At 41.1% G+C, this 11,882-nt stretch overlaps 1 long non-coding RNA gene across 1 annotated transcript; it reads right to left on the bottom strand.

Annotated features, from left to right (window-relative positions):
* Window positions 1-10,862: 10,862 nt before the first annotated feature.
* LOC125903616 (uncharacterized) lies at window positions 10,863-11,411 on the bottom strand. Its single transcript, XR_007451322.1, has 3 exons — window positions 11,227-11,411; window positions 11,059-11,095; window positions 10,863-10,907 (listed from the first exon to the last, which is right to left on the bottom strand). It is a non-coding gene; the product is annotated as an uncharacterized LOC125903616 (long non-coding RNA).
* Window positions 11,412-11,882: the final 471 nt, after the last annotated feature.

Below are 11,882 nucleotides of genomic sequence, written 5' to 3'. Positions count from 1 at the left end.
ATCCCACCCATTTGTGGGTTAAAGGATAAATTTGGCATTTTTCAAACTGGACACTATTTCCTCGTGTAAATTGATCAAAGCAATTGATGTGAACAACATTTTTTTTTAAATTGTTCCAGTATTGAGTGACCTGGCAGCGGCTGGCAGCCACAGAACGAGCTGCAATGGAGGCACATGGGGCAATTAAACATCGTCACTGCATGTGCACTAAAAGTGGTCATTTTTGACACAGAGCAGCTCAGATTGTCACCATAAGTCTCTGAAGTGTCTCTATCTTTCACTTGATCCAGTCTGTTTGTTATTGCCTTGTTAAGCAGAAGTCTCTCTCTGAAATATACTGACATGTCACAAGATTTCACTTGTTGCTGGAAAACATCAGTGGAAACATGTTCTAGAGAGAGTATTATCACCAGAGTATTTTCTAGAAAATGTATTTTAGTGTTCTCTAAAAGATTTTCAATGTCATGGATAATTATTTTACCTGATTTCGACAATGTGGCTCAGGCCTTTGACTTCTGTTGCCACCATATTCTGTTGCCACCACGGGGAAAAAGGGTCCAGGTTAAAAAATGCCAAAGTTATCCTTTAAGCCAAAGGCCAATGAAAGAAGGCTGGACAGCTAGACAAGTTTTCCTTGTAGGTTTTCTCCAAGAAAGCCCTTTCTGACATAAATCTATTCATTTAAACCCAAACCACAACTTCTTCCCTAACCTTAACTGAGAGATCCTTTTGTGGTACAAAGCCCTCAGGGAAAAACCCAACCCAAATGTGTAGTGAGGGTGAACCGGGAACGTCTGGCTGAGGACCCTGTCCATGGGGTCTTCAACTCCCACCTCCAGGAGAATTTCTTGTGCATCCCGGGGGAGGTTGAGGACATGGACTCTGAAGGGAAAGCAGGGCTTGTCTCAGCCCGTGCTCAGCAGAGAGGGTGACCCAGACTGGGGACAGTGGAAGGAGCTCTTCGAGGACCTCCTGAACCCGGCCATCACGTCCACTGTGAACGAGGCAGAGCCTGAAGACTCGGGGGAACTCTCGCCCATATCCCTGGTAGAAGTTGCTGAGGTAGTTAAAAAGCTCCCCAGTGGCAAGGTGCCAGGTGTGGATGAGATTCGCCCAGAGATGCTGAAGGCTCTGGACACTGTTGGGCTGTCTTGGCTGACACACCTTTTCAGTGTCGTGTGGAGGTCAGGTACGGTGCCTGCAGAGTGGCAGACCAGGGTTGTGGTCCCCATTTTCAAAAAAGGGGACCGGAGGGTGTGCTCCAACTATCAGGGTATCACACTGCTCAGCCTCCCGGGTAAAGTTTACTCCAGGGTGCTGGAAAGGAGGCTCCGACCGATTGTTGAACCTCAGATTCAGGATGTCTGGGGTGCTTTGCTTGGCCTCCTGCCCCTGTGTCCCGGCCCCAGATAAGTGGATGAAAATGGATTGAAAATGGATGGATGGATAACCAAAGCTGCGATGTTGAAGGGTGACAGCAGAGAGCACTAAGGTGATGGAGTCCACTCATGTGCTCTTTGGGTGCCCTCTTTTTTTGCCTCCTTGGGTGCACTCAGCCTAACATAAAGTTTTGGTGCACTCGAATGGATGGCAGCCAATATACTATTGAACGTTTGCATATAGAAAGCATTTGTTTATGGTCTTTTATCACTGACTTTTTCAGTAATTACAGAATTGTAATTCTCACCCTCATCTTTATTTTGTGTACAAAAGTATTCCAATCCAAGGCCGACTGCGGACGCCTCAGTGAAATGGATGCCTCAGTGAAATTAATCAATCATCCCCATCATGTGATATTATAGTGTGCCAGCTCAGTTCGCTTCAGAGGGGTCTGAGTTATCTTGGAGTGTTCACATATGCGCAAAAAATGCTGAGTCAGTGCTCTGAGTCCACTTAGAGGGCTGCAAAGGACCAAGTGTGAAAACACCCTTAGTGAGTTAGTGTTTCCAGCAGCACTTTAGCCAACAAACGTGGGTGTTTTTAGCTACCTGTCGCTGATTTTCGATTGGGGATACTGTAAGAAAAAGTGGTTGTTTTTTTACCAAAACATTGCTGCCTTCACAGCAGGGACTGTGTCCCCCAAAACTGGGTATTTAAAGCCAAAACATTATCTTTTCCAAACCATAACCAAGTGGTTTTTGTGCCTAATCCTAGCCACACATTAACCTCAGCATTATTGAAATGTAAAGTTTCAGCTTATCCATCACAGAACAATGTAGACATTGAATGTATCCATGGTTTGCAGAAACATGCAATGCAAACTTTTTTCTGGTGCTTGCCATTTTGCCAGCTAACATGCACCCAGTAACAATTTTAACATGCTGATGCTTAGCTGGTTCAGTGTTCTACATGGTGACCACCTTAGTTTAGCCTTGTTACTAACATTTGCAAGCATGCAAATGAGCATTAAGCTCAAAGTACAGCTAATGCTGATGGGAGTATGATTAGTTTTACAGGTCATAAATCAAAGTATTGGGCAAATTTAACATTTGACCTGATGATGGCACTAGAAGCAAAGTCAGGGGATCAGAAAGGTTAGGATTCATCTTCTAGAGAACATGAATGTCTGTGCAAAATTTCATAGCAATTAGGGGTGGGCGTTACCAAACAAATGGTTCTAATTTGACACCAGGGCCAGAATTAATGATATTGATAGAATACCAATGTTACTTATGACATGCATGTTAACTCACAAGACTGTTTTTTATATCAGATAACATTTATTGTGTGATTTCTCTGAACTGATCCGGTGACCACTGCACACACTGGCAGCACAGAGGTATAAGTATAGTATTCCTTTTTTTAATATATATCTATACTCTCAAAATATGACTTAATAATGATAGTTTTAACACTAAAGGTTTTGATTTGCCTTCCTATCATTGCTGTGACATTTCATTTGGCAATGTTGGATGAACCAACCAACCAACAGAGCTAGAGCCAGAGGCTGGTCTCTGTGCCTCTTCCATGATGGATTTTTCCCAGCCTGTTAAGTGTCAGTGAAATATTGTGACTCTTGAAAGAAGCCCTAGCTCTTAAGTTTTGAAAGGATAACTCCAAAGCCATTACATTTTTTTTTCTGCCGTCAGTCTGCACTGAGTCTGCTGGAATTAGCTTGACACATCACTTCATGTACATTTTGTTTGGCCACTACACTAAAACACACAAACAACCACAAAATGGGCCTTGAGAGGCAAAGTGCATCAGCTGCAGCTGTTAACACTACAGATGAGAGTTTTTGTCTGTAGTGACACAAACAAGAATTTTCAAACAAGTGATAAGAATTTGTTAATTTCTAGTTCTGCATTTTTCTCTCCATGTCCTCCCGCCTCAAACACAACAATGCAGTGCAGTGCGCCAATATGTAAATGTGAGCATTAGATCAGCCCATTCATCACTACACCCCTTAGTGTGCATTGGTGTCAGTGTGTGTGTGCACACTGACACCAAGGGTAAAAATCACAGCATATGTGTGTGCCTGTGCCTGTGAGAGAGAAAGATGAGGCATGAGGCTTACAATATGATCAGTGCACTTGTCATCAAACATTGAGTTGTATAACATGAAATATTGAGCATGAAAGAGCATTTTACTGCTGTTGCATAAAAACCTTGTAAATCCAGTGTGCACCATTTATGCCTCACACAATACTGTAGCATAAATGCATCAATTAATAGTAAAGTATTTATCGATATTTAATAAGCCTCAAGGGCTCAGAAATTTTTCACTGTAAACACGAGTTGGTTCAAAAGAAAGCTGAGGAGGAGTAGCTGCACTGAACTTTGGATATCAGGAATAATGAATCTAGTATAAATAACCAGTCCAGTCTCATTCCACAGTTGTCAAATACCACCGCTTTAGCAGTGATTTTATTCATTAGACACCTATGCCAAAAGCCATGTTTCCCAGTGGTATGACATTCCACCGGGTGGCGTCGGTTCCTTACGTGGTGTTGTGATGCGCTGCTGTTCATCAGGATAGCACCTGTCATGGCAGTATGACACATTGCTGGATGACGTCAGCTTGAAGGAGGAAGGAGGAGCTGGAAAGTACTTAAAAGGTAGGCTGGATGGGTCCAACAAACAAACACATAGGGAAGGCACAGTGGTGCAGTGGTGCAGAAAATTGATGAATGTATGAATAGACACACATAAAAACTACTACACAGACAAATAAATAAATAAATGTGAGGATGAATAAGTACAATGAATACAGCAATTAACTACTAATAAATGAAGAAGAACCACCGTATATCAGTCAAATTAAAATTCACTGTTCAGCAGCTGAGAGTTTGGGAAACCCAAGGGAAGATTGTTGAAGCAATTATTTCTTTTTTGGTGGGAGAGCCTACTTATGATCTAACACTTCTCAATTTCTTAAATAGAATCAAGGATACTATAAGAAAAACTGTATTGTTTCACTCGGTGATAGCCAGGGGAGAAATTGTGCTACGGGGACTTAGCAGCAGAGTTTCATGTGGAACTCTCAGTCTTCCTTGGGCATTCTCGGACATTCTAGCATCAGTTTCTCTCTTTCTTTCAAAGTTGGCTGGATGCCAGCCCTCAGCACATTGGGTGCCGCTCAGGGATTCAATGGAGTTTGAGGTGGTCCCTGCCTTTTGGTGGGTCAGAAGAGCGATGAGAGCAACAGCAGTCAAAGAGCTGGGATATGAGCAGAGCAAACCAGAAGACAAGAGAGAGATATTTTAACTTCTTCTTGTTTTATGTTCTTCAGCCAATGGGGAAGCAAGACCAAATGGTACTAAACATTAACCCCTTCCATCAATACACTGCTGTGTCTGATTCTTCCCTTTTAAATTTCTTTAACCAAATTACTAGTTTGCTTCACATATCTAGTTTTCCATTTTGAAAGTTGGGTCTCAGTTGCTGGACAATACCAAGCACCATTTAAAAACCATGAGTTACAATGAGAAAACCTAAACATCAGGGGCAATTGCTCTGAGACAACAAGGGAGGCTGAACTTCCCCTAAAATTTCATAGAAGAAATGGTGCACTATTGAATTATAAAATAAGAATTTACATTGCATTAAACATGCGCTAGGGTGCGTTTCACATCATGACTACGGGACCTCCCTGTCATACATTCTCGTGTCAGCACGGTGGACGCAGAGCCTCCAAGCTTTCCTATATGATTAATAATGATTTCTCCTTTCCAGTGCATCAGAATTTCTATTGGTTGACTATGCACATCCGCATATTCAAATGAACAAAGGTGAACTGAAACTACACTGAAAAAAGAGATGCAGGTTTAACATTACATGTCACACATGTGACAACTAAAGTAAATTGAAAAGGAAATGACTATAAGCAGGATGGAACTCTAATGTGACCATAGCTTCATTCATGTGGGTGCAGGTCCTTTAAAAAGAGCTCTGACATCTCTAAACTACATTGAACATAAGCACTGGAGGCTACCTATACTGGCACTGGCACAAAGTTAAAGAAACAGCCTGGCACTCCTATAAACACGTTTGCCAACAAACCTGCAGTCAGATGGGCTATTCTAACCAGTAACCACTAAAGCACCTACATAAACTGTAAAGGATCATGTAAGTCAAAAACTGACTATCAGAGGCCTACACTAACCTCTATGTTAAAACAGGTAATTGTAGATGACCCAGGAGGGAACCTCATACTGTTTGCATTTTATTGTACTCTCCTCCTCTCCCCTGGGAAATTCTTATCATGTTAACGCAGCACTTTCTGTAACCTTAGACCAATTAGGCTTGATTGATATGACTGGGATTACCATCCTAACTGTTGAGGAGGGTTAATGAGAGGTAGGAGCCCACCCTCCCCAACCGAGGCTGACTGTGGAGCTGCAGGCGAAATAGTATGTAATGGATGATGGCGTATGCACGCTATCATCTGAATGTACTTTCTGGAGTAGACCAAAGTGACACGGTGATAATGACACGCCATTGCTTTTTAGTTGGTGCTTTAAAAATAGAAACCAGGCCTGGGATTTACCAGGAATCCAGCTGTCGCAGAATCCCAAAGCTTGTCAATTCAAATGTCTGGTTAATAAAAGGAGCAGCTAAATTTACCTCATGTGGTTCTGTTGCTATATTTATCAACCACCAGCCTAGTCACTATAAACTGTTGTTATTGTATTTTTCTACAAACCACAAATATGTAACTTTTGCATTGTTTCAAACGTATCATATCAGCGTGTCTAAAGTGACGTCATATATGGGCAGACTTTGTCACTGGGAGGTTTAGGGGAGGACAGATGGTGTATCACTTATGCAAGACTCCTGCCAAGCTGTACAACACTTTTCAAGACCAATGTACTACAAGACCAGTTGTTTTGTCACCTCTCTCTGAGACAATCTGTGTATTAAACATACAGCCTTTTTAGGGCCAAAGTCAGTTTGTTAGCAGGAGGCAAAACACAATTTTCTATCACAGGGCTGTAGGCTACATGGGAGTTTTAAAATGTCATCTTGTTGTGTTATTGGATGCTTGAATAGGAGTCATGGCTCAAAACTTAAATTTTAACACATACCACCCGACACTGCCCGTCAACAAAAAGAAAGACAACAATGGTTAAATGCGATTAAATGAAAGGACCTGACGGAGGCGATCATCAAAAATGCTCACATGTGCAGCACACACTTCATATGAGGTTAGGGAAAAAGTATTTACTGTTGCAGAGATGAATAACGTTATGTGTATTGAGGATTATCATATCATATTGGGGAGTTATTCCAAGGAATATTGGATTTACATAATGCTAATTTTTTAGTACATTAGCTAATGTTAGCTTTCATAGCAAAACAAACTGGAGGAAACCATTCACGTGTCATCCTCCTTTGTAAGATTGGCATAATCATCCACAAAGCTTCCTGTCAAATCATTGATCCACTAAGTGAGAGCATACAGATCGGCCAGTCTGGTCCCGTTGGTCAGTGATTACTTGTTCAAGTAACACTCGCAGTCCCACAGAGTGAGGACCTGACATGGTGCATCCCTAAATGCGGTCTGATGCTCAACACTACAATGAGAGCCATGTTGATCAAAGAAACAGAGCTTTATATTTCTATATGAATTAACAAATGGCTAAATTAATCACACATTTACTCCATTCGGTGCTCTGCTGCTCTGTCTCCCTAGACAGAGTGCCCAGTATGCTCTACCACTCCGAGAGTACGGTGCGCTCTGGATAACCAAAAGGTACATTCCAACAGCGTTATGAATTTACAAACAGTTCAATTTGTGCCAGAATGTGCTCTAGCACTCAGAATAAGCATTTCTGTACGCACCACTCGCATCATCTTCCTCCATTGTTGAAAACAAGCCAAAAGAACACGTTAGCTAGCGCTAGCTAATGTTTGTGGAAAACTTTTTTGCCTCCAGCTACGCCCCACCAACCAAAAACATCAGACTGTTTACTAACAGTAAAAGGGTCTATTAAATATTTGTAACAAAAAAGTGACAATATGCTTCAAATGGCTGACTGAATCTGCTGGCTTTGTGAGTAGTACAATGAGGAATGTCATGGAGCAGTGTTTGGTTCCATTGAAAGCTTAGGAGCTATACACATGCTGTGTTTTTTCACCCTCAAAGTCACTGTTTTGGATGTAGACGGCAGCAGAAAGCACACACGCTTTCTTCAAGCCGCAACTTTTGGAACACAGCAGTGCACACCGCATGCCATGTGACGAGGAACAACCAATCACCATCGACAGATATCTTTCCCTTGCTCTGTAAATATTCAGTCTGTGATAAACACAGAAAAGTTGATCATTTTAGTGCAGGGCTGCCAGAGCTTTGCATCCCGCCCACGGACGATATGCCCACACACTTGTAAACTAGGCTGACCAAACGTCCTCTTTTGCCCGAACATGTCCACTTTTCACATCCTGTCCAGGGCGTCCAGAGGGTGTTTATAAATCGATGAGAATGTCCGGTTTTCCTTGTGTGTGTGTGTGTGTGTGTGTGTGTGTGTGTGTGTGTTAGAGCGCGCCACGGGCCACATATTTCTGTCCGAACCCGACAGTCATGTCCGAATCTGAACTGAGCCCGACATTATTTAATTACTAAAGCACTGAATTTGTGTCACACAGTTGTTATGGTTACAGGCTATTTAACGGGGTTTAATTTTAATTTAATCGGGTAGCCACACTCTAGTGTGTGTATGTGTCCCCTATCTATAGGGGCCTATCTGAATTTCTGGTTTTGAGAGATATTATTTTGTAATATAACTGAATATTCTATCCATACATATAAAATTTAAATATGTTAAAATTATAAGGCATCTTTGAGTAGCCTAATCTGCAAGTATCATTTAAGTAGGCTATCTTGTGGCCGGGCCGAGTGGCCTCTTTTTTGGAAATCAAAATATGGTCACCCTATTGTAAACAGCGCCTGGAAGAAGATCAGCTCTTTACTCAGGATTTGGTGTAAATAGGCTATGATATGGTGCTTGATAAGGCTGCCTAGCAACCTCAGACACAACCTGCCGCCTGCTCTTAAAAGCAGGCTCAAAAAAGGCACAAAAGTAGCACCCAGTGCCCGACTTTGCATTTTCCAGGCGGTTAAAGACGCAGCATGTGTACGGCCCCTTAGAGAAGCAGTATTGCACTACTGTTCAGTAGAGTTGGGATGTTTAACGAGAAGTACATTCACCAAATTATCCACTTACTCTTTATCCTTGAGGTCTTTTCTCTTGTGAAACTCAAGAAACCAAAAACTACCACACAGACAAGCAATTTCAAGGTCAGGAAATAGCTGTCAGAGCACTGCTTGTGCTGATCTTTGAGCATTATTTCTTTTTATATCCTGCAAGCATAAGACAACACATCTGTTTTCATTTGCATCTTCATTTAACACTCCTGAAGCTGATAACAAAGGCTGTGGCTCTCATTAAATCTGCACTACCCGTGAAGTAATCAGTGAGTTCAGAGAGTGACTGCATGTGAGCAGCCCATCCTGGGATGGAATCGTCAAAATAAGAGCTCATATTAGTGGTGAGGAAAATGTCAGCTCTCCACAACCCCAACGCCAAGACGCGTCTCATTCATTTTAAAGATTACTTTTACAGCATTTCTGCCTCACCTGACAGCAACGACAGGAGCATGATAGGACACATAGGAGTAAGGAAGAGCATGAGGATGAAGTGTGACAAATGCCAGGGGCTAGATCTGATCCTGCAGTTCTCTGCTCTTTCTACGATGAGTGGTTAAGAGTGATGGAGGGAGAGAGGCAGGACAGGAGAGAAGAAAATAGAAACTCAGAGATGAAATTGAAGGAGCATATACGTAGCTGCCACATGCCTAGATAGGTGGATGGAGGTCTGTGTAGTTTGATGAATGGACTGAAATGTCCATCTTAAAGGAGCCACATACATTAAAGCTACTGTAAGTTAAGCAGTTCTGAATGCTCCATGGTGGATTTTTATTTAAAGAAAGTGAAACGTGTCTTCTCTGCTGAATATCATATGTATCCCTCCCTCTCTGCATGACTGACCCATAAGCAGCTGCAATGGTTGAACAGCACCGTTTGTCACGATTACCTCCTTTTCAAGTCACTCAGTGTCATGCTTGACTTAGCATCCGAATGTTAAGTGCCCCTCAAGCAAACACACACACCTGCTTAACGCACATGCACAAAATACACATACACATACCCACTGATGTGTGGAGATGCACAGTTTCAGTAGGAGCTGTGGGTGCAATTATATATAATGTGTGTTGACAAGGTGTTAAAGTCCTAAATTAACACCATGACAAGAAAGCTACTCTTCGGGAAGGGATGAAATTATCCGTATTTATAGTCTAGTGTCATCTATATTCTACATTTTTCTAATTATCAACAAAGTCTGTGGCATTTGGCTTGAACATCTTTCACTTGTATTGAATAGGACATTTTTAAAAAGGCTTATAAATATACAGGTAATAAAAATACAATTTGATATTTTGGAAACAGACACAAGATCTATTGATTATGTCTCCCTTATTTTATTAACTATTATTATACTGTAAAGGAGTCACTAAATGGACGAGTCTTTCTCAGGCAGCTACACCAATGTGTGCCATTTATTTACACCAGCATTCAACTCATGAATACAGTGAACACACGCCCAAAAGGTACTAAGCTAAAACACTCCCCCAGGATACATGGAAACAACAAATGTTCCTATTTGATTAAGGGGAATCACATTGATGACACTAGCTATGTTTCCATCCAAAAGTGATTCGAATCATTGGGAAATGTGTATTAAAAGAAATACGAATCCTGTGTGTTTCCATTAAATCTACGGACTTTGGTGAGAACTCGCGCGAGTTTTCCGCAGAACCGTAAACAAAACAAGTCTAGCATTCTTCTTCTTCTTCTACGTTTTCCGGCGGTTGGCAACCAGCTTGTAAATGCATTACCGCCTTCCAGACCCGGAGCGTAGATATCACCATGGAGAGAGGTGCGCTACGTCAGACTTAATTCGAAAATAACTGTTTCCATCCCCCGTTTTGCAAATCAACATTTTTTCGAATCAACCAAAACCTGGCTAAAGCAAGCGTATTTTAGTTTGTGCGAATCAGGGGATTTTAATTCGAATTTTGGCATTTCCATCATAATTTTCCGATGCAATACTTCTAGATGCGCATCTAAACAGGCTGATGGAAACATGTCTGCTGATGGCTCCGCTTCATACGTCTCCTCAGTTCTCTCCTCTCTGTAAAAGACAAATGACAATGGGAAATAATAGCTAGGCTACCAAATTCCTAAAAACTACTAAACTCTTCATATGTACTGCATTTCTCATCATGAAATAAATGTAATTTACCTCATAAAAACAGAGGGCTGACACTGCATCCTTTCCACTGCTCTACTCATTCTGTCTCCTCAGTTCTGCTGCTTTGCTACCCACTGCATTGTTCTCTCTTCACTGTAAAAGACAAATGACAGACAAATACAAAAAATAGTTAATATTAATTAATATTATTAATTAATATTAACTACTTGTAGGCTACCAAATGTATCTGTAGGCTTCATATGTACTGTAATTCTGATATTAATGTGAAATAAATGTAATTTACCTTTCATTCCATCTCCAGTCTCTAGTCCTCTCTCCTGCTTTTCATTCCATGTTTTTTGCAAATAAATCTAATATCAGTTTAGGTATTTTCATTACAGACCTTGTAATATTATTTAACAATGCTTTGGCCTAACTAAACATCAGTAACCGTAATTTACTAGTAACTTACCCAACGTTACCAACTGTGAAACTATTCCTCTAATTATCTGCAGCATTCTCTATTCACTATAAAATAGACAGTGCATACAGAGTGTGTCAACAGTGAACAAGCTGGCTAATGAAAATAACATTAGGTAACATTAGCTAGTCTAAAGCTTTCAATCCTCTATCAGCAGATAACTTAGTTAATCTCATGTAAAACCTTCACATAGAGTAACTGGCTAAATATCTCTGACTAAATTAAACCAGCAAGGCTTGCTACTCTATAACGGCTAGCTAACACCTTGGCTGGTATAACGTTAGTGGCTGCCATATCAGTCTGTTACCAAGGCTAGCTGGTAAGCTAACGCTAAAGTTACTAACAAGCTAGCAAGCATGTTAGCTAGCTAGCTTTAACACACATTATACAATGCCGCGGGCCATATGCTACAGTAAACACAAAATCATCAAACAATCAAGATTAACGTTATTTTAACAAGACTATCTATGTCAAAGACACTACCAATGTTTGAGGAAATTCAAGCAAACTGAACTCCCACCATCAACAGCTTCATAACTTACCTTCTAGACAGCGGGCCAATGGTATTTTTCGTGTTGTTGATCGATCTCCATCGATAGAGTACACAGTTTTTTGTGTGTGATATCAAACAATTCTATAGAGTCTGG

Source organism: Epinephelus fuscoguttatus, linkage group LG16 (genome assembly GCF_011397635.1).
Source record: "Epinephelus fuscoguttatus linkage group LG16, E.fuscoguttatus.final_Chr_v1".
Lineage (NCBI taxonomy): Eukaryota > Metazoa > Chordata > Actinopteri > Perciformes > Serranidae > Epinephelus > Epinephelus fuscoguttatus.
Note: the sequence above shows the minus strand (reverse complement) of the source record. Positions and strands in the feature narration are given on the sequence as shown.